Genomic DNA, 20,257 nt, shown 5'->3' with positions numbered 1-20,257 from the left:
CAACCTTGCGGGAAACGTATAGTGACCTTTGTCACTATACCATGTTGGTAACTCCACCGTGGCTGGTCCCAAGTTCGTGCTGAGAAAGGAGGAGGGTCAATAACCATTGTTCAATGAGCTTTAGGCAGTTATCTGTGCAAAGGGCTAAAAAAAAGATTGTAGACAGTCCACTTTAGGACTACATTACATGAGAGTAGTGTTTACATCTTTTCTCTGCTGTCCCGTCTGGTGTGCGTAGTCTCTACTGTAAAGTGTGGGAAGAGGGTATACCCCTTTACGGAGGATAGACAGCAGCACCTGTTCGCCCAGAGTATGGTGAATTGTCTGGAGGACCCTACAGTTACAAAACATACACCAGGGAACACCGTTTTTAGTTTCCACTATACCGTGTTGTTGGTAACGTCACCGTGGCCGATAAAGGAGGGATTTGGCGGGTAAGGGCCAGTACATACCCTAAGTCTGGAAAGCAGTACTGGGGTTGTACGCAGAGCCTGGCCAAAGAGAACCGACCGGCACTTCGCTCCCTTGCAGGAAACGTAGTGGTTCGAGGTCAGAAGGCTAGCCACTGCAGTGGGTTGACACTTGTCATCCCTTTATTTTATTTTTTGTCCAGGATTCAGTGTGCTACATAACCTAAGTCTAGAAAGTACTGGGGTTGTACACACACAGCCTGGCTTACCACACCGTTGGTAACTCCACCGTGGCCGGTCCCAAGTCCGTGCTGAGAAAGGAGGGTAGATTTGAAGGGAAGGTGCCAGTAGTACATACCCTAAGCCTGGAAAGAGTACTGGGGTTGTACACACAGCCTGGCCACTGCAGCGGGTTGACACTTGTCATCCCTTTATTTTTTTTTGTCCAGGATTGAGTGTGCTACATAACCTAAGTTTAGAAATTACTGGGGCTGTACACACAGCCTGGCTGACCACACCGTTGGTAACTCCACCGTGGCCGGTCCCAAGTCCGTGCTGAGAAAGGAGGAGGGTAGATTTGAAGGGAGAGGGCCAGTAGTACATACCCTAGGTCTGGAAAGGTGTACTGGGTTTGTACACACAGCCTGGCCACTGCAGCGGGATGACACTTGTCATCCCTTTATTTTTTTTGTCCAGGATTGAGTGTGCTTCATAACCTAAGTCTAGAAAGTACTGGGGTTGTACACACACAGCCTGGCTTACCACACAGTTGGTAACTCCACCGTGGCCGGTCCCAAGTCCGTGCTTAGAAAGGAGGAGGGTAGATTTGAAGGGAAAGGGCCAGTAGTACATACCCCAAGTCTGGAAAGGAGTACTGGGGTTGTACACACAGCCTGGCCACTGCAGGGGGTTGACACTTGTCAAACTTTTTTGTCCAGGATTGAGTGTGTTATGTAGGGCCAGTAGTACGTACCCTAAGACTGGAAAGGAGTACTGGGGTTGTACACACAGCTTGGCCAAAGAGAACCGACAGGCACTTAGCTCCCTTGCAGGAAACGTATCGGTTAGAGGTCAGAAGGCTAGCCAAGCTCTGGTGCCACCTTGTCAGCATGAATTTAGGATTTTTACCGGTCAATATCTCCGGAGCCATTAGTCTTAGGAACTTGAAACTTGGTAGAGCGGGGCACCTTAACCTATTCCATGTATTTACCAAGTATGGTGTCCGTGACACCAGATGGTTCAGGAGATCCAGTCACCCAAAGAGAACCAACCTTGCGGGAAACGTATAGTGACCTTTGTCACTATACCATGTTGGTAACTCCACCGTGGCTGGTCCCAAGTTCGTGCTGAGAAAGGAGGAGGGTCAATAACCATTGTTCAATGAGCTTTAGGCAGTTATCTGTGCAAAGGGCTAAAAAAAAGATTGTAGACAGTCCACTTTAGGACTACATTACATGAGAGTAGTGTTTACATCTTTTCTCTGCTGTCCCGTCTGGTGTGCGTAGTCTCTACTGTAAAGTGTGGGAAGAGGGTATACCCCTTTACGGAGGATAGACAGCAGCACCTGTTCGCCCAGAGTATGGTGAATTGTCTGGAGGACCCTACAGTTACAAAACATACACCAGGGAACACCGTTTTTAGTTTCCACTATACCGTGTTGTTGGTAACGTCACCGTGGCCGATAAAGGAGGGATTTGGCGGGTAAGGGCCAGTACATACCCTAAGTCTGGAAAGCAGTACTGGGGTTGTACGCAGAGCCTGGCCAAAGAGAACCGACCGGCACTTCGCTCCCTTGCAGGAAACGTAGTGGTTCGAGGTCAGAAGGCTAGCCACTGCAGTGGGTTGACACTTGTCATCCCTTTATTTTATTTTTTGTCCAGGATTCAGTGTGCTACATAACCTAAGTCTAGAAAGTACTGGGGTTGTACACACACAGCCTGGCTTACCACACCGTTGGTAACTCCACCGTGGCCGGTCCCAAGTCCGTGCTGAGAAAGGAGGGTAGATTTGAAGGGAAGGTGCCAGTAGTACATACCCTAAGCCTGGAAAGAGTACTGGGGTTGTACACACAGCCTGGCCACTGCAGCGGGTTGACACTTGTCATCCCTTTATTTTTTTTTGTCCAGGATTGAGTGTGCTACATAACCTAAGTCTAGAAAGTACTGGGGCTGTACACACAGCCTGGCTGACCACACCGTTGGTAACTCCACCGTGGCCGGTCCCAAGTCCGTGCTGTGAAAGGAGGAGGGTAGATTTGAAGGGAGAGGGCTAGTAGTACATACCCTAGGTCTGGAAAGGTGTACTGGGTTTGTACACACAGCCTGGCCACTGCAGCGGGATGACACTTGTCATCCCTTTATTTTTTTTGTCCAGGATTGAGTGTGCTTCATAACCTAAGTCTAGAAAGTACTGGGGTTGTACACACACAGCCTGGCTTACCACACAGTTGGTAACTCCACCGTGGCCGGTCCCAAGTCCGTGCTTAGAAAGGAGGAGGGTAGATTTGAAGGGAAAGGGCCAGTAGTACATACCCCAAGTCTGGAAAGGAGTACTGGGGTTGTACACACAGCCTGGCCACTGCAGGGGGTTGACACTTGTCAAACTTTTTTGTCCAGGATTGAGTGTGTTATGTAGGGCCAGTAGTACGTACCCTAAGACTGGAAAGGAGTACTGGGGTTGTACACACAGCTTGGCCAAAGAGAACCGACAGGCACTTAGCTCCCTTGCAGGAAACGTATCGGTTAGAGGTCAGAAGGCTAGCCAAGCTCTGGTGCCACCTTGTCAGCATGAATTTAGGATTTTTACCGGTCAATATCTCCGGAGCCATTAGTCTTAGGAACTTGAAACTTGGTAGAGCGGGGCACCTTAACCTATTCCATGTATTTACCAAGTATGGTGTCCGTGACACCAGATGGTTCAGGAGATCCAGTCACCCAAAGAGAACCAACCTTGCGGGAAACGTATAGTGACCTTTGTCACTATACCATGTTGGTAACTCCACCGTGGCTGGTCCCAAGTTCGTGCTGAGAAAGGAGGAGGGTCAATAACCATTGTTCAATGAGCTTTAGGCAGTTATCTGTGCAAAGGGCTAAAAAAAAGATTGTAGACAGTCCACTTTAGGACTACATTACATGAGAGTAGTGTTTACATCTTTTCTCTGCTGTCCCGTCTGGTGTGCGTAGTCTCTACTGTAAAGTGTGGGAAGAGGGTATACCCCTTTACGGAGGATAGACAGCAGCACCTGTTCGCCCAGAGTATGGTGAATTGTCTGGAGGACCCTACAGTTACAAAACATACACCAGGGAACACCGTTTTTAGTTTCCACTATACCGTGTTGTTGGTAACGTCACCGTGGCCGATAAAGGAGGGATTTGGCGGGTAAGGGCCAGTACATACCCTAAGTCTGGAAAGCAGTACTGGGGTTGTACGCAGAGCCTGGCCAAAGAGAACCGACCGGCACTTCGCTCCCTTGCAGGAAACGTAGTGGTTCGAGGTCAGAAGGCTAGCCACTGCAGTGGGTTGACACTTGTCATCCCTTTATTTTTTGTCCAGGATTCAGTGTGCTACATAACCTAAGTCTAGAAAGTACTGGGGTTGTACACACACAGCCTGGCTTACCACACCGTTGGTAACTCCACCGTGGCCGGTCCCAAGTCCGTGCTGAGAAAGGAGGGTAGATTTGAAGGGAAGGTGCCAGTAGTACATACCCTAAGCCTGGAAAGAGTACTGGGGTTGTACACACAGCCTGGCCACTGCAGCGGGTTGACACTTGTCATCCCTTTATTTTTTTTTGTCCAGGATTGAGTGTGCTACATAACCTAAGTTTAGAAATTACTGGGGCTGTACACACAGCCTGGCTGACCACACCGTTGGTAACTCCACCGTGGCCGGTCCCAAGTCCGTGCTGAGAAAGGAGGAGGGTAGATTTGAAGGGAGAGGGCCAGTAGTACATACCCTAGGTCTGGAAAGGTGTACTGGGTTTGTACACACAGCCTGGCCACTGCAGCGGGATGACACTTGTCATCCCTTTATTTTTTTTGTCCAGGATTGAGTGTGCTTCATAACCTAAGTCTAGAAAGTACTGGGGTTGTACACACACAGCCTGGCTTACCACACAGTTGGTAACTCCACCGTGGCCGGTCCCAAGTCCGTGCTTAGAAAGGAGGAGGGTAGATTTGAAGGGAAAGGGCCAGTAGTACATACCCCAAGTCTGGAAAGGAGTACTGGGGTTGTACACACAGCCTGGCCACTGCAGGGGGTTGACACTTGTCAAACTTTTTTGTCCAGGATTGAGTGTGTTATGTAGGGCCAGTAGTACGTACCCTAAGACTGGAAAGGAGTACTGGGGTTGTACACACAGCTTGGCCAAAGAGAACCGACAGGCACTTAGCTCCCTTGCAGGAAACGTATCGGTTAGAGGTCAGAAGGCTAGCCAAGCTCTGGTGCCACCTTGTCAGCATGAATTTAGGATTTTTACCGGTCAATATCTCCGGAGCCATTAGTCTTAGGAACTTGAAACTTGGTAGAGCGGGGCACCTTAACCTATTCCATGTATTTACCAAGTATGGTGTCCGTGACACCAGATGGTTCAGGAGATCCAGTCACCCAAAGAGAACCAACCTTGCGGGAAACGTATAGTGACCTTTGTCACTATACCATGTTGGTAACTCCACCGTGGCTGGTCCCAAGTTCGTGCTGAGAAAGGAGGAGGGTCAATAACCATTGTTCAATGAGCTTTAGGCAGTTATCTGTGCAAAGGGCTAAAAAAAAGATTGTAGACAGTCCACTTTAGGACTACATTACATGAGAGTAGTGTTTACATCTTTTCTCTGCTGTCCCGTCTGGTGTGCGTAGTCTCTACTGTAAAGTGTGGGAAGAGGGTATACCCCTTTACGGAGGATAGACAGCAGCACCTGTTCGCCCAGAGTATGGTGAATTGTCTGGAGGACCCTACAGTTACAAAACATACACCAGGGAACACCGTTTTTAGTTTCCACTATACCGTGTTGTTGGTAACGTCACCGTGGCCGATAAAGGAGGGATTTGGCGGGTAAGGGCCAGTACATACCCTAAGTCTGGAAAGCAGTACTGGGGTTGTACGCAGAGCCTGGCCAAAGAGAACCGACCGGCACTTCGCTCCCTTGCAGGAAACGTAGTGGTTCGAGGTCAGAAGGCTAGCCACTGCAGTGGGTTGACACTTGTCATCCCTTTATTTTATTTTTTGTCCAGGATTCAGTGTGCTACATAACCTAAGTCTAGAAAGTACTGGGGTTGTACACACACAGCCTGGCTTACCACACCGTTGGTAACTCCACCGTGGCCGGTCCCAAGTCCGTGCTGAGAAAGGAGGGTAGATTTGAAGGGAAGGTGCCAGTAGTACATACCCTAAGCCTGGAAAGAGTACTGGGGTTGTACACACAGCCTGGCCACTGCAGCGGGTTGACACTTGTCATCCCTTTATTTTTTTTTGTCCAGGATTGAGTGTGCTACATAACCTAAGTCTAGAAAGTACTGGGGCTGTACACACAGCCTGGCTGACCACACCGTTGGTAACTCCACCGTGGCCGGTCCCAAGTCCGTGCTGTGAAAGGAGGAGGGTAGATTTGAAGGAAGAGGGCCAGTAGTACATACCCTAGGTCTGGAAAGGTGTACTGGGTTTGTACACACAGCCTGGCCACTGCAGCGGGATGACACTTGTCATCCCTTTATTTTTTTTGTCCAGGATTGAGTGTGCTTCATAACCTAAGTCTAGAAAGTACTGGGGTTGTACACACACAGCCTGGCTTACCACACAGTTGGTAACTCCACCGTGGCCGGTCCCAAGTCCGTGCTTAGAAAGGAGGAGGGTAGATTTGAAGGGAAAGGGCCAGTAGTACATACCCCAAGTCTGGAAAGGAGTACTGGGGTTGTACACACAGCCTGGCCACTGCAGGGGGTTGACACTTGTCAAACTTTTTTGTCCAGGATTGAGTGTGTTATGTAGGGCCAGTAGTACGTACCCTAAGACTGGAAAGGAGTACTGGGGTTGTACACACAGCTTGGCCAAAGAGAACCGACAGGCACTTAGCTCCCTTGCAGGAAACGTATCGGTTAGAGGTCAGAAGGCTAGCCAAGCTCTGGTGCCACCTTGTCAGCTTGAATTTAGGATTTTTACCGGTCAATATCTCCGGAGCCATTAGTCTTAGGAACTTGAAACTTGGTAGAGCGGGGCACCTTAACCTATTCCATGTATTTACCAAGTATGGTGTCCGTGACACCAGATGGTTCAGGAGATCCAGTCACCCAAAGAGAACCAACCTTGCGGGAAACGTATAGTGACCTTTGTCACTATACCATGTTGGTAACTCCACCGTGGCTGGTCCCAAGTTCGTGCTGAGAAAGGAGGAGGGTCAATAACCATTGTTCAATGAGCTTTAGGCAGTTATCTGTGCAAAGGGCTAAAAAAAAGATTGTAGACAGTCCACTTTAGGACTACATTACATGAGAGTAGTGTTTACATCTTTTCTCTGCTGTCCCGTCTGGTGTGCGTAGTCTCTACTGTAAAGTGTGGGAAGAGGGTATACCCCTTTACGGAGGATAGACAGCAGCACCTGTTCGCCCAGAGTATGGTGAATTGTCTGGAGGACCCTACAGTTACAAAACATACACCAGGGAACACCGTTTTTAGTTTCCACTATACCGTGTTGTTGGTAACGTCACCGTGGCCGATAAAGGAGGGATTTGGCGGGTAAGGGCCAGTACATACCCTAAGTCTGGAAAGCAGTACTGGGGTTGTACGCAGAGCCTGGCCAAAGAGAACCGACCGGCACTTCGCTCCCTTGCAGGAAACGTAGTGGTTCGAGGTCAGAAGGCTAGCCACTGCAGTGGGTTGACACTTGTCATCCCTTTATTTTATTTTTTGTCCAGGATTCAGTGTGCTACATAACCTAAGTCTAGAAAGTACTGGGGTTGTACACACACAGCCTGGCTTACCACACCGTTGGTAACTCCACCGTGGCCGGTCCCAAGTCTGTGCTGAGAAAGGAGGGTAGATTTGAAGGGAAGGTGCCAGTAGTACATACCCTAAGCCTGGAAAGAGTACTGGGGTTGTACACACAGCCTGGCCACTGCAGCGGGTTGACACTTGTCATCCCTTTATTTTTTTTTGTCCAGGATTGAGTGTGCTACATAACCTAAGTCTAGAAAGTACTGGGGCTGTACACACAGCCTGGCTGACCACACCGTTGGTAACTCCACCGTGGCCGGTCCCAAGTCCGTGCTGTGAAAGGAGGAGGGTAGATTTGAAGGAAGAGGGCCAGTAGTACATACCCTAGGTCTGGAAAGGTGTACTGGGTTTGTACACACAGCCTGGCCACTGCAGCGGGATGACACTTGTCATCCCTTTATTTTTTTTGTCCAGGATTGAGTGTGCTTCATAACCTAAGTCTAGAAAGTACTGGGGTTGTACACACACAGCCTGGCTTACCACACAGTTGGTAACTCCACCGTGGCCGGTCCCAAGTCCGTGCTTAGAAAGGAGGAGGGTAGATTTGAAGGGAAAGGGCCAGTAGTACATACCCCAAGTCTGGAAAGGAGTACTGGGGTTGTACACACAGCCTGGCCACTGCAGGGGGTTGACACTTGTCAAACTTTTTTGTCCAGGATTGAGTGTGTTATGTAGGGCCAGTAGTACGTACCCTAAGACTGGAAAGGAGTACTGGGGTTGTACACACAGCTTGGCCAAAGAGAACCGACAGGCACTTAGCTCCCTTGCAGGAAACGTATCGGTTAGAGGTCAGAAGGCTAGCCAAGCTCTGGTGCCACCTTGTCAGCTTGAATTTAGGATTTTTACCGGTCAATATCTCCGGAGCCATTAGTCTTAGGAACTTGAAACTTGGTAGAGCGGGGCACCTTAACCTATTCCATGTATTTACCAAGTATGTTGTCCGTGACACCAGATGGTTCAGGAGATCCAGTCACCCAAAGAGAACCAACCTTGCGGGAAACGTATAGTGACCTTTGTCACTATACCATGTTGGTAACTCCACCGTGGCTGTTCCCAAGTTCGTGCTGAGAAAGGAGGAGGGTCAATAACCATTGTTCAATGAGCTTTAGGCAGTTATCTGTGCAAAGGGCTAAAAAAAAGATTGTAGACAGTCCACTTTAGGACTACATTACATGAGAGTAGTGTTTACATCTTTTCTCTGCTGTCCCGTCTGGTGTGCGTAGTCTCTACTGTAAAGTGTGGGAAGAGGGTATACCCCTTTACGGAGGATAGACAGCAGCACCTGTTCGCCCAGAGTATGGTGAATTGTCTGGAGGACCCTACAGTTACAAAACATACACCAGGGAACACCGTTTTTAGTTTCCACTATACCGTGTTGTTGGTAACGTCACCGTGGCCGATAAAGGAGGGATTTGGCGGGTAAGGGCCAGTACATACCCTAAGTCTGGAAAGCAGTACTGGGGTTGTACGCAGAGCCTGGCCAAAGAGAACCGACCGGCACTTCGCTCCCTTGCAGGAAACGTAGTGGTTCGAGGTCAGAAGGCTAGCCACTGCAGTGGGTTGACACTTGTCATCCCTTTATTTTATTTTTTGTCCAGGATTCAGTGTGCTACATAACCTAAGTCTAGAAAGTACTGGGGTTGTACACACACAGCCTGGCTTACCACACCGTTGGTAACTCCACCGTGGCCGGTCCCAAGTCCGTGCTGAGAAAGGAGGGTAGATTTGAAGGGAAGGTGCCAGTAGTACATACCCTAAGCCTGGAAAGAGTACTGGGGTTGTACACACAGCCTGGCCACTGCAGCGGGTTGACACTTGTCATCCCTTTATTTTTTTTTGTCCAGGATTGAGTGTGCTACATAACCTAAGTCTAGAAAGTACTGGGGCTGTACACACAGCCTGGCTGACCACACCGTTGGTAACTCCACCGTGGCCGGTCCCAAGTCCGTGCTGTGAAAGGAGGAGGGTAGATTTGAAGGAAGAGGGCCAGTAGTACATACCCTAGGTCTGGAAAGGTGTACTGGGTTTGTACACACAGCCTGGCCACTGCAGCGGGATGACACTTGTCATCCCTTTATTTTTTTTGTCCAGGATTGAGTGTGCTTCATAACCTAAGTCTAGAAAGTACTGGGGTTGTACACACACAGCCTGGCTTACCACACAGTTGGTAACTCCACCGTGGCCGGTCCCAAGTCCGTGCTTAGAAAGGAGGAGGGTAGATTTGAAGGGAAAGGGCCAGTAGTACATACCCCAAGTCTGGAAAGGAGTACTGGGGTTGTACACACAGCCTGGCCACTGCAGGGGGTTGACACTTGTCAAACTTTTTTGTCCAGGATTGAGTGTGTTATGTAGGGCCAGTAGTACGTACCCTAAGACTGGAAAGGAGTACTGGGGTTGTACACACAGCTTGGCCAAAGAGAACCGACAGGCACTTAGCTCCCTTGCAGGAAACGTATCGGTTAGAGGTCAGAAGGCTAGCCAAGCTCTGGTGCCACCTTGTCAGCTTGAATTTAGGATTTTTACCGGTCAATATCTCCGGAGCCATTAGTCTTAGGAACTTGAAACTTGGTAGAGCGGGGCACCTTAACCTATTCCATGTATTTACCAAGTATGGTGTCCATGACACCAGATGGTTCAGGAGATCCAGTCACCCAAAGAGAACCAACCTTGCGGGAAACGTATAGTGACCTTTGTCACTATACCATGTTGGTAACTCCACCGTGGCTGGTCCCAAGTTCGTGCTGAGAAAGGAGGAGGGTCAATAACCATTGTTCAATGAGCTTTAGGCAGTTATCTGTGCAAAGGGCTAAAAAAAAGATTGTAGACAGTCCACTTTAGGACTACATTACATGAGAGTAGTGTTTACATCTTTTCTCTGCTGTCCCGTCTGGTGTGCGTAGTCTCTACTGTAAAGTGTGGGAAGAGGGTATACCCCTTTACGGAGGATAGACAGCAGCACCTGTTCGCCCAGAGTATGGTGAATTGTCTGGAGGACCCTACAGTTACAAAACATACACCAGGGAACACCGTTTTTAGTTTCCACTATACCGTGTTGTTGGTAACGTCACCGTGGCCGATAAAGGAGGGATTTGGCGGGTAAGGGCCAGTACATACCCTAAGTCTGGAAAGCAGTACTGGGGTTGTACGCAGAGCCTGGCCAAAGAGAACCGACCGGCACTTCGCTCCCTTGCAGGAAACGTAGTGGTTCGAGGTCAGAAGGCTAGCCACTGCAGTGGGTTGACACTTGTCATCCCTTTATTTTATTTTTTGTCCAGGATTCAGTGTGCTACATAACCTAAGTCTAGAAAGTACTGGGGTTGTACACACACAGCCTGGCTTACCACACCGTTGGTAACTCCACCGTGGCCGGTCCCAAGTCCGTGCTGAGAAAGGAGGGTAGATTTGAAGGGAAGGTGCCAGTAGTACATACCCTAAGCCTGGAAAGAGTACTGGGGTTGTACACACAGCCTGGCCACTGCAGCGGGTTGACACTTGTCATCCCTTTATTTATTTTTGTCCAGGATTGAGTGTGCTACATAACCTAAGTCTAGAAAGTACTGGGGCTGTACACACAGCCTGGCTGACCACACCGTTGGTAACTCCACCGTGGCCGGTCCCAAGTCCGTGCTGAGAAAGGAGGAGGGTAGATTTGAAGGGAGAGGGCCAGTAGTACATACCCTAGGTCTGGAAAGGTGTACTGGGTTTGTACACACAGCCTGGCCACTGCAGCGGGATGACACTTGTCATCCCTTTATTTTTTTTGTCCAGGATTGAGTGTGCTTCATAACCTAAGTCTAGAAAGTACTGGGGTTGTACACACACAGCCTGGCTTACCACACAGTTGGTAACTCCACCGTGGCCGGTCCCAAGTCCGTACTTAGAAAGGAGGAGGGTAGATTTGAAGGGAAAGGGCCAGTAGTACATACCCCAAGTCTGGAAAGGAGTACTGGGGTTGTACACACAGCCTGGCCACTGCAGGGGGTTGACACTTGTCAAACTTTTTTGTCCAGGATTGAGTGTGCTATGTAGGGCCAGTAGTACGTACCCTAAGACTGGAAAGGAGTACTGGGGTTGTACACACAGCTTGGCCAAAGAGAACCGACAGGCACTTAGCTCCCTTGCAGGAAACGTATCGGTTAGAGGTCAGAAGGCTAGCCAAGCTCTGGTGCCACCTTGTCAGCATGAATTTAGGATTTTTACCGGTCAATATCTCCGGAGCCATTAGTCTTAGGAACTTGAAACTTGGTAGAGCGGGGCACCTTAACCTATTCCATGTATTTACCAAGTATGGTGTCCGTGACACCAGATGGTTCAGGAGATCCAGTCACCCAAAGAGAACCAACCTTGCGGGAAACGTATAGTGACCTTTGTCACTATACCATGTTGGTAACTCCACCGTGGCTGGTCCCAAGTTCGTGCTGAGAAAGGAGGAGGGTCAATAACCATTGTTCAATGAGCTTTAGGCAGTTATCTGTGCAAAGGGCTAAAAAAAAGATTGTAGACAGTCCACTTTAGGACTACATTACATGAGAGTAGTGTTTACATCTTTTCTCTGCTGTCCCGTCTGGTGTGCGTAGTCTCTACTGTAAAGTGTGGGAAGAGGGTATACCCCTTTACGGAGGATAGACAGCAGCACCTGTTCGCCCAGAGTATGGTGAATTGTCTGGAGGACCCTACAGTTACAAAACATACACCAGGGAACACCGTTTTTAGTTTCCACTATACTGTGTTGTTGGTAACGTCACCGTGGCCGATAAAGGAGGGATTTGGCGGGTAAGGGCCAGTACATACCCTAAGTCTGGAAAGGAGTACTGGGGTTGTACGCAGAGCCTGGCCAAAGAGAACCGACCGGCACTTCGCTCCCTTGCAGGAAACGTAGTGGTTCGAGGTCAGAAGGCTAGCCACTGCAGTGGGTTGACACTTGTCATCCCTTTATTTTATTTTTTGTCCAGGATTCAGTGTGCTACATAACCTAAGTCTAGAAAGTACTGGGGTTGTACACACACAGCCTGGCTTACCACACCGTTGGTAACTCCACCGTGGCCGTTCCCAAGTCCATGCTGAGAAAGGAGGAGGGTAGATTTGAAGGGAAGGTGCCAGTAGTACATACCCTAAGCCTGGAAAGAGTACTGGGGTTGTACACACAGCCTGGCCACTGCAGCGGGTTGACACTTGTCATCCCTTTATTTTTTTTGTCCAGGATTGAGTGTGCTACATAACCTAAGTCTAGAAAGTACTGGGGCTGTACACACAGCCTGGCTGACCACACCGTTGGTAACTCCACCGTGGCCGGTCCCAAGTCCGTGCTGAGAAAGGAGGAGGGTAGATTTGAAGGGAGAGGGCCAGTAGTACATACCCTAGGTCTGGAAAGGTGTACTGGGTTTGTACACACAGCCTGGCCACTGCAGCGGGATGACACTTGTCATCCCTTTATTTTTTTTGTCCAGGATTGAGTGTGCTTCATAACCTAAGTCTAGAAAGTACTGGGGTTGTACACACACAGCCTGGCTTACCACACAGTTGGTAACTCCACCGTGGCCGGTCCCAAGTCCGTGCTTAGAAAGGAGGAGGGTAGATTTGAAGGGAAAGGGCCAGTAGTACATACCCCAAGTCTGGAAAGGAGTACTGGGGTTGTACACACAGCCTGGCCACTGCAGGGGGTTGACACTTGTCAAACTTTTTTGTCCAGGATTGAGTGTGTTATGTAGGGCCAGTAGTACGTACCCTAAGACTGGAAAGGAGTACTGGGGTTGTACACACAGCTTGGCCAAAGAGAACCGACAGGCACTTAGCTCCCTTGCAGGAAACGTATCGGTTAGAGGTCAGAAGGCTAGCCAAGCTCTGGTGCCACCTTGTCAGCTTGAATTTAGGATTTTTACCGGTCAATATCTCCGGAGCCATTAGTCTTAGGAACTTGAAACTTGGTAGAGCGGGGCACCTTAACCTATTCCATGTATTTACCAAGTATGGTGTCCGTGACACCAGATGGTTCAGGAGATCCAGTCACCCAAAGAGAACCAACCTTGCGGGAAACGTATAGTGACCTTTGTCACTATACCATGTTGGTAACTCCACCGTGGCTGGTCCCAAGTTCGTGCTGAGAAAGGAGGAGGGTCAATAACCATTGTTCAATGAGCTTTAGGCAGTTATCTGTGCAAAGGGCTAAAAAAAAGATTGTAGACAGTCCACTTTAGGACTACATTACATGAGAGTAGTGTTTACATCTTTTCTCTGCTGTCCCGTCTGGTGTGCGTAGTCTCTACTGTAAAGTGTGGGAAGAGGGTATACCCCTTTACGGAGGATAGACAGCAGCACCTGTTCGCCCAGAGTATGGTGAATTGTCTGGAGGACCCTACAGTTACAAAACATACACCAGGGAACACCGTTTTTAGTTTCCACTATACCGTGTTGTTGGTAACGTCACCGTGGCCGATAAAGGAGGGATTTGGCGGGTAAGGGCCAGTACATACCCTAAGTCTGGAAAGCAGTACTGGAGTTGTACGCAGAGCCTGGCCAAAAAGAACCGACCGGCACTTCGCTCCCTTGCAGGAAACGTAGTGGTTCGAGGTCAGAAGGCTAGCCACTGCAGTGGGTTGACACTTGTCATCCCTTTATTTTATTTTTTGTCCAGGATTCAGTGTGCTACATAACCAAGGTCTAGAAAGTACTGGGGTTGTACACACACAGCCTGGCTTACCACACCGTTGGTAACTCCACCGTGGCCGGTCCCAAGTCCGTGCTGAGAAAGGAGGAGGGTAGATTTGAAGGGAAGGTGTCAGTAGTACATTCCCCTAAGCCTGGAAAGAGTACTGGGGTTGTACACACAGCCTGGCCACTGCAGCGGGTTGACACTTGTCATCCCTTTATTTTTTTTTGTCCAGGATTGAGTGTGCTACATAACCTAAGTCTAGAAAGTACTGGGGCTGTACACACAGCCTGGCTGACCACACCGTTGGTAACTCCACCGTGGCCGGTCCCAAGTCCGTGCTGAGAAAGGAGGAGGGTAGATTTGAAGGGAGAGGGCCAGTAGTACATACCCTAGGTCTGGAAAGGTGTACTGGGTTTGTACACACAGCCTGGCCACTGCAGCGGGATGACACTTGTCATCCCTTTATTTTTTTTGTCCAGGATTGAGTGTGCTTCATAACCTAAGTCTAGAAAGTACTGGGGTTGTACACACACAGCCTGGCTTACCACACAGTTGGTAACTCCACCGTGGCCGGTCCCAAGTCCGTGCTTAGAAAGGAGGAGGGTAGATTTGAAGGGAAAGGGCCAGTAGTACATACCCCAAGTCTGGAAAGGAGTACTGGGGTTGTACACACAGCCTGGCCACTGCAGGGGGTTGACACTTGTCAAACTTTTTTGTCCAGGATTGAGTGTGTTATGTAGGGCCAGTAGTACGTACCCTAAGACTGGAAAGGAGTACTGGGGTTGTACACACAGCTTGGCCAAAGAGAACCGACAGGCACTTAGCTCCCTTGCAGGAAACGTATCGGTTAGAGGTCAGAAGGCTAGCCAAGCTCTGGTGCCACCTTGTCAGCATGAATTTAGGATTTTTACCGGTCAATATCTCCGGAGCCATTAGTCTTAGGAACTTGAAACTTGGTAGAGCGAGGCACCTTAACCTATTCCATGTATTTACCAAGTATGGTGTCCGTGACACCAGATGGTTCAGGAGATCCAGTCACCCAAAGAGAACCAACCTTGCGGGAAACGTATAGTGACCTTTGTCACTATACCATGTTGGTAACTCCACCGTGGCTGGTCCCAAGTTCGTGCTGAGAAAGGAGGAGGGTCAATAACCATTGTTCAATGAGCTTTAGGCAGTTATCTGTGCAAAGGGCTAAAAAAAAGATTGTAGACAGTCCACTTTAGGACTACATTACATGAGAGTAGTGTTTACATCTTTTCTCTGCTGTCCCGTCTGGTGTGCGTAGTCTCTACTGTAAAGTGTGGGAAGAGGGTATACCCCTTTACGGAGGATAGACAGCAGCACCTGTTCGCCCAGAGTATGGTGAATTGTCTGGAGGACCCTACAGTTACAAAACATACACCAGGGAACACCGTTTTTAGTTTCCACTATACCGTGTTGTTGGTAACGTCACCGTGGCCGATAAAGGAGGGATTTGGCGGGTAAGGGCCAGTACATACCCTAAGTCTGGAAAGCAGTACTGGGGTTGTACGCAGAGCCTGGCCAAAGAGAACCGACCGGCACTTCGCTCCCTTGCAGGAAACGTAGTGGTTCGAGGTCAGAAGGCTAGCCACTGCAGTGGGTTGACACTTGTCATCCCTTTATTTTATTTTTTGTCCAGGATTCAGTGTGCTACATAGCCTAAGTCTAGAAAGTACTGGGGTTGTACACACACAGCCTGGCTTACCACACCGTTGGTAACTCCACCGTGGCCGGTCCCAAGTCCGTGCTGAGAAAGGAGGAGGGTAGATTTGAAGGGAAGGTGCCAGTAGTACATACCCTAAGCCTGGAAAGAGTACTGGGGTTGTACACACAGCCTGGCCACTGCAGCGGGTTGACACTTGTCATCCCTTTATTTTTTTTTGTCCAGGATTGAGTGTGCTACATAACCTAAGTCTAGAAAGTACTGGGGCTGTACACACAGCCTGGCTGACCACACCGTTGGTAACTCCACCGTGGCCGGTCCCAAGTCCGTGCTGAGAAAGGAGGAGGAAAGATTTGAAGGGAGAGGGCCAGTAGTACATACCCTAGGTCTGGAAAGGTGTACTGGGTTTGTACACACAGCCTGGCCACTGCAGCGGGATGACACTTGTCATCCCTTTATTTTTTTTTTCCAGGATTGAGTGTGCTTCATAACCTCAGTCTAGAAAGTACTGGGGTTGTACACACACAGCCTGGCTTACCACACAGTTGGTAACTCCACCGTGGCCGGTCCCAAGTCCGTGCTTAGAAAGGAGGAGGGTAGATTTGAAGGGAAAGGGCCAGTAGTACATACCCCAAGTCTGGAAAGGAGTACTGGGGTTGTACACACAGCCTGGCCACTGCAGTGGGTTGACACTTGTCATCCCTTTATTTTATTTTTTGTCCAGGATTCAGTGTGCTACATAACCTAAGTCTAGAAAGTACTGGGGTTGTACACACACAGCCTGGCTTACCACACCGTTGGTAACTCCACCGTGGCCGGTCCCAAGTCCGTGCTGAGAAAGGAGGAGGGTAGATTTGAAGGGAAGGTGCCAGTAGTACATACCCTAAGCCTGGAAAGAGTACTGGGGTTGTACACACAGCCTGGCCACTGCAGCGGGTTGACACTTGTCATCCCTTTATTTTTTTTTGTCCAGGATTGAGTGTGCTACATAACCTAAGTCTAGAAAGTACTGGGGCTGTACACACAGCCTGGCTGACCACACCGTTGGTAACTCCACTGTGGCCGGTCCCAAGTCCGTGCTGAGAAAGGAGGAGGGTAGATTTGAAGGGAGAGGGCCAGTAGTACATACCCTAGGTCTGGAAAGGTGTACTGGGTTTGTACACACAGCCTGGCCACTGCAGCGGGATGACACTTGTCATTAGTGATGGCCGAACGGTTCGCCCGGCGGTCGTTTCGCGGCGAATTTCCGACTTTCGCCGTCCGCGGGTTCGAACGCCTTTTTCCGTCGTTCGCCCCGGCGGACTTACGTGTTTAATGTATACAAGAACTTTAACCTTTCGTGACACGTTTATCATGTGTTACAGGACAACCAATTGAGACATGACAGCTCATGGACACTTGGACATTCCCCCTAACCTATAAATACACCCGATCCGGTGGCCATTTTACATTCTTTCTTCTGTCACTGTAGGGAAAGGATCCTGTGTGGAGTAGGGACAGAGAAAACGCTAGCTATTTGGTACACAAAAGTTCTTTTCAGGACTGGTATAGGTGTTAGGTCAGCAGCCTGAGTTTCTTTTGTCAGTTTAGATAAAGGGACAGAGCGCTGTATGCTGCTATTTTAGGGACAGCTCAGCCAGATTAGTCTTTCTTCATCATCATCATCATCATCATCATTAGCTGTTACTATCAGGTCCACAAAAGAGCTGTTCCAGCTAATCGTTCCAGCCTACTCTTTTTTGCCAATTTGTATAGGGACAGGCAGGAAGCAGTGTGTCAGGCAGTGAGGATAATTTTAAAGACTTGCTGTTACTATTAGTTCCACAAAGGTTCTTTTCAGGACTGGTATCAGTGGTACGGTAATAGGCTTGTACACGTATAATATTCTTTCTTCCAAATATAGAAAGAATATTATACTTGACTGCTGCCCTTCTGCTGCAGTCTGCTAATCATTCACAACTCACTTGTTCCACAAAGCTCTTTATCAGGACTGGTAACTTGGTCTGTCTAGGGTGCTACGGTACATAGGCTTGGGTGCGGTACAGTCTGCTGTTCTGTAAGGACCGCTATCGGTCCACAATACATAGGGTTGCCGTGCACTACTGCTGACCGCTGCCCTATACTGCAGCAGTCCTTCATTGGTATAGGGACTGACGTACAGTCTGCTAATCACTAACACACAACCTGCTTGGTCCACAAAAGTTCTTATAAGGACTGGTAACTTGGTATAGGGTGCTACGGTACATAGGCCTGAGTGCGTTACAGTCTGCTGTTCTGTAAGGACCGCTATCGGTCCACAATACATAGGGTTGCCGTGCACTACTGCTGACCGCTGCCCTATACTGCAGCAGTCCTTCAGCGGTATAGGGACTGACGCACAGTCTGCTAAACACTAACACACAACCTGCTTGGTCCACAAAAGTTTTTATAAGGACTGGTAACTTGGTATAGGGTGCTACGGTACATAGGCCTGAGTGCAGTACAGTCTGCTGTTCTGTAAGGACCGCTATCGGTCCACAATACATAGGGTTGCCGTGCACTACTGCTGACCGCTGCCCTATACTGCAGCAGTCCTTCATTGGTATAGGGACTGACGTACAGTCTGCTAATCACTAACACACAACCTGCTTGGTCCACAAAAGTTCTTATAAGGACTGGTAACTTGGTATAGGGTGCTACGGTACATAGGCCTGAGTGCGTTACAGTCTGCTGTTCTGTAAGGACCGCTATCGGTCCACAATACATAGGGTTGCCGTGCACTACTGCTGACCGCTGCCCTATACTGCAGCAGTCCTTCATTGGTATAGGGACTGACGTACAGTCTGCTAATCACTAACACACAACCTGCTTGTTCCACAAAAGTTCTTATAAGGACTGGTAACTTGGTATAGGGTGCTACGGTACATAGGCCTGAGTGCGTTACAGTCTGCTGTTCTGTAAGGACCGCTATCGGTCCACAATACATAGGGTTGCCGTGCACTACTGCTGACCGCTGCCCTATACTGCAGCAGTCCTTCATTGGTATAGGGACTGACGTACAGTCTGCTAATCACTAACACACAACCTGCTTGGTCCACAAAAGTTCTTATAAGGACTGGTAACTTGGTATAGGGTGCTACGGTACATAGGCCTGAGTGCGTTACAGTCTGCTGTTCTGTAAGGACCGCTATCGGTCCACAATACATAGGGTTGCCGTGCACTACTGCTGACCGCTGCCCTATACTGCAGCAGTCCTTCAGCGGTATAGGGACTGACGCACAGTCTGCTAAACACTAACACACAACCTGCTTGGTCCACAAAAGTTTTTATAAGGACTGGTAACTTGGTATAGGGTGCTACGGTACATAGGCCTGAGTGCGTTACAGTCTGCTGTTCTGTAAGGACCGCTATCGGTCCACAATACATAGGGTTGCCGTGCACTACTGCTGACCGCTGCCCTATACTGCAGCAGTCCTTCATTGGTATAGGGACTGACGTACAGTCTGCTAATCACTAACACACAACCTGCTTGGTCCACAAAAGTTCTTATAAGGACTGGTAACTTGGTATAGGGTGCTACGGTACATAGGCCTGAGTGCAGTACAGTCTGCTGTTCTGTAAGGACCGCTATCGGTCCACAATACATAGGGTTGCCGTGCACTACTGCTGACCGCTGCCCTATACTGCAGCAGTCCTTCAGCGGTATAGGGACTGACGCACAGTCTGCTAAACACTAACACACAACCTGCTTGGTCCACAAAAGTTTTTATAAGGACTGGTAACTTGGTATAGGGTGCTACGGTACATAGGCCTGAGTGCAGTACAGTCTGCTGTTCTGTAAGGACCGCTATCGGTCCACAATACATAGGGTTGCCGTGCACTACTGCTGACCGCTGCCCTATACTGCAGCAGTCCTTCATTGGTATAGGGACTGACGTACAGTCTGCTAATCACTAACACACAACCTGCTTGTTCCACAAAAGTTCTTATAAGGACTGGTAACTTGGTATAGGGTGCTACGGTACATAGGCTTGAGTGCGGTACAGTCTGCTGTTCTGTAAGGACCGCTATCGGTCCACAATAGATAGGGTTGACGTGCACCACTGCTGACCGCTGCCCTATACTGCAGCAGTCCTTCAGCGGTATAGGGACTGACGCACAGTCTGCTAAACACTAACACACAACCTGCTTGGTCCACAAAAGTTTTTATAAGGACTGGTAACTTGGTATAGGGTGCTACGGTACATAGGCCTGAGTGCGTTACAGTCTGCTGTTCTGTAAGGACCGCTATCGGTCCACAATACATAGGGTTGCCGTGCACTACTGCTGACCGCTGCCCTATACTGCAGCAGTCCTTCATTGGTATAGGGACTGACGTACAGTCTGCTAATCACTAACACACAACCTGCTTGGTCCACAAAAGTTCTTATAAGGACTGGTAACTTGGTATAGGGTGCTACGGTACATAGGCCTGAGTGCGTTACAGTCTGCTGTTCTGTAAGGACCGCTATCGGTCCACAATACATAGGGTTGCCGTGCACTACTGC

The sequence above is a fragment of the Lithobates pipiens genome, unplaced genomic scaffold (genome assembly GCF_037356315.1).
Source record: "Lithobates pipiens isolate NorthernLeopardFrog02 unplaced genomic scaffold, aLitPip1_a1.2 Scaffold_23, whole genome shotgun sequence".
NCBI lineage: Eukaryota > Metazoa > Chordata > Amphibia > Anura > Ranidae > Lithobates > Lithobates pipiens.
This window is presented reverse-complemented; position numbering follows the sequence as displayed.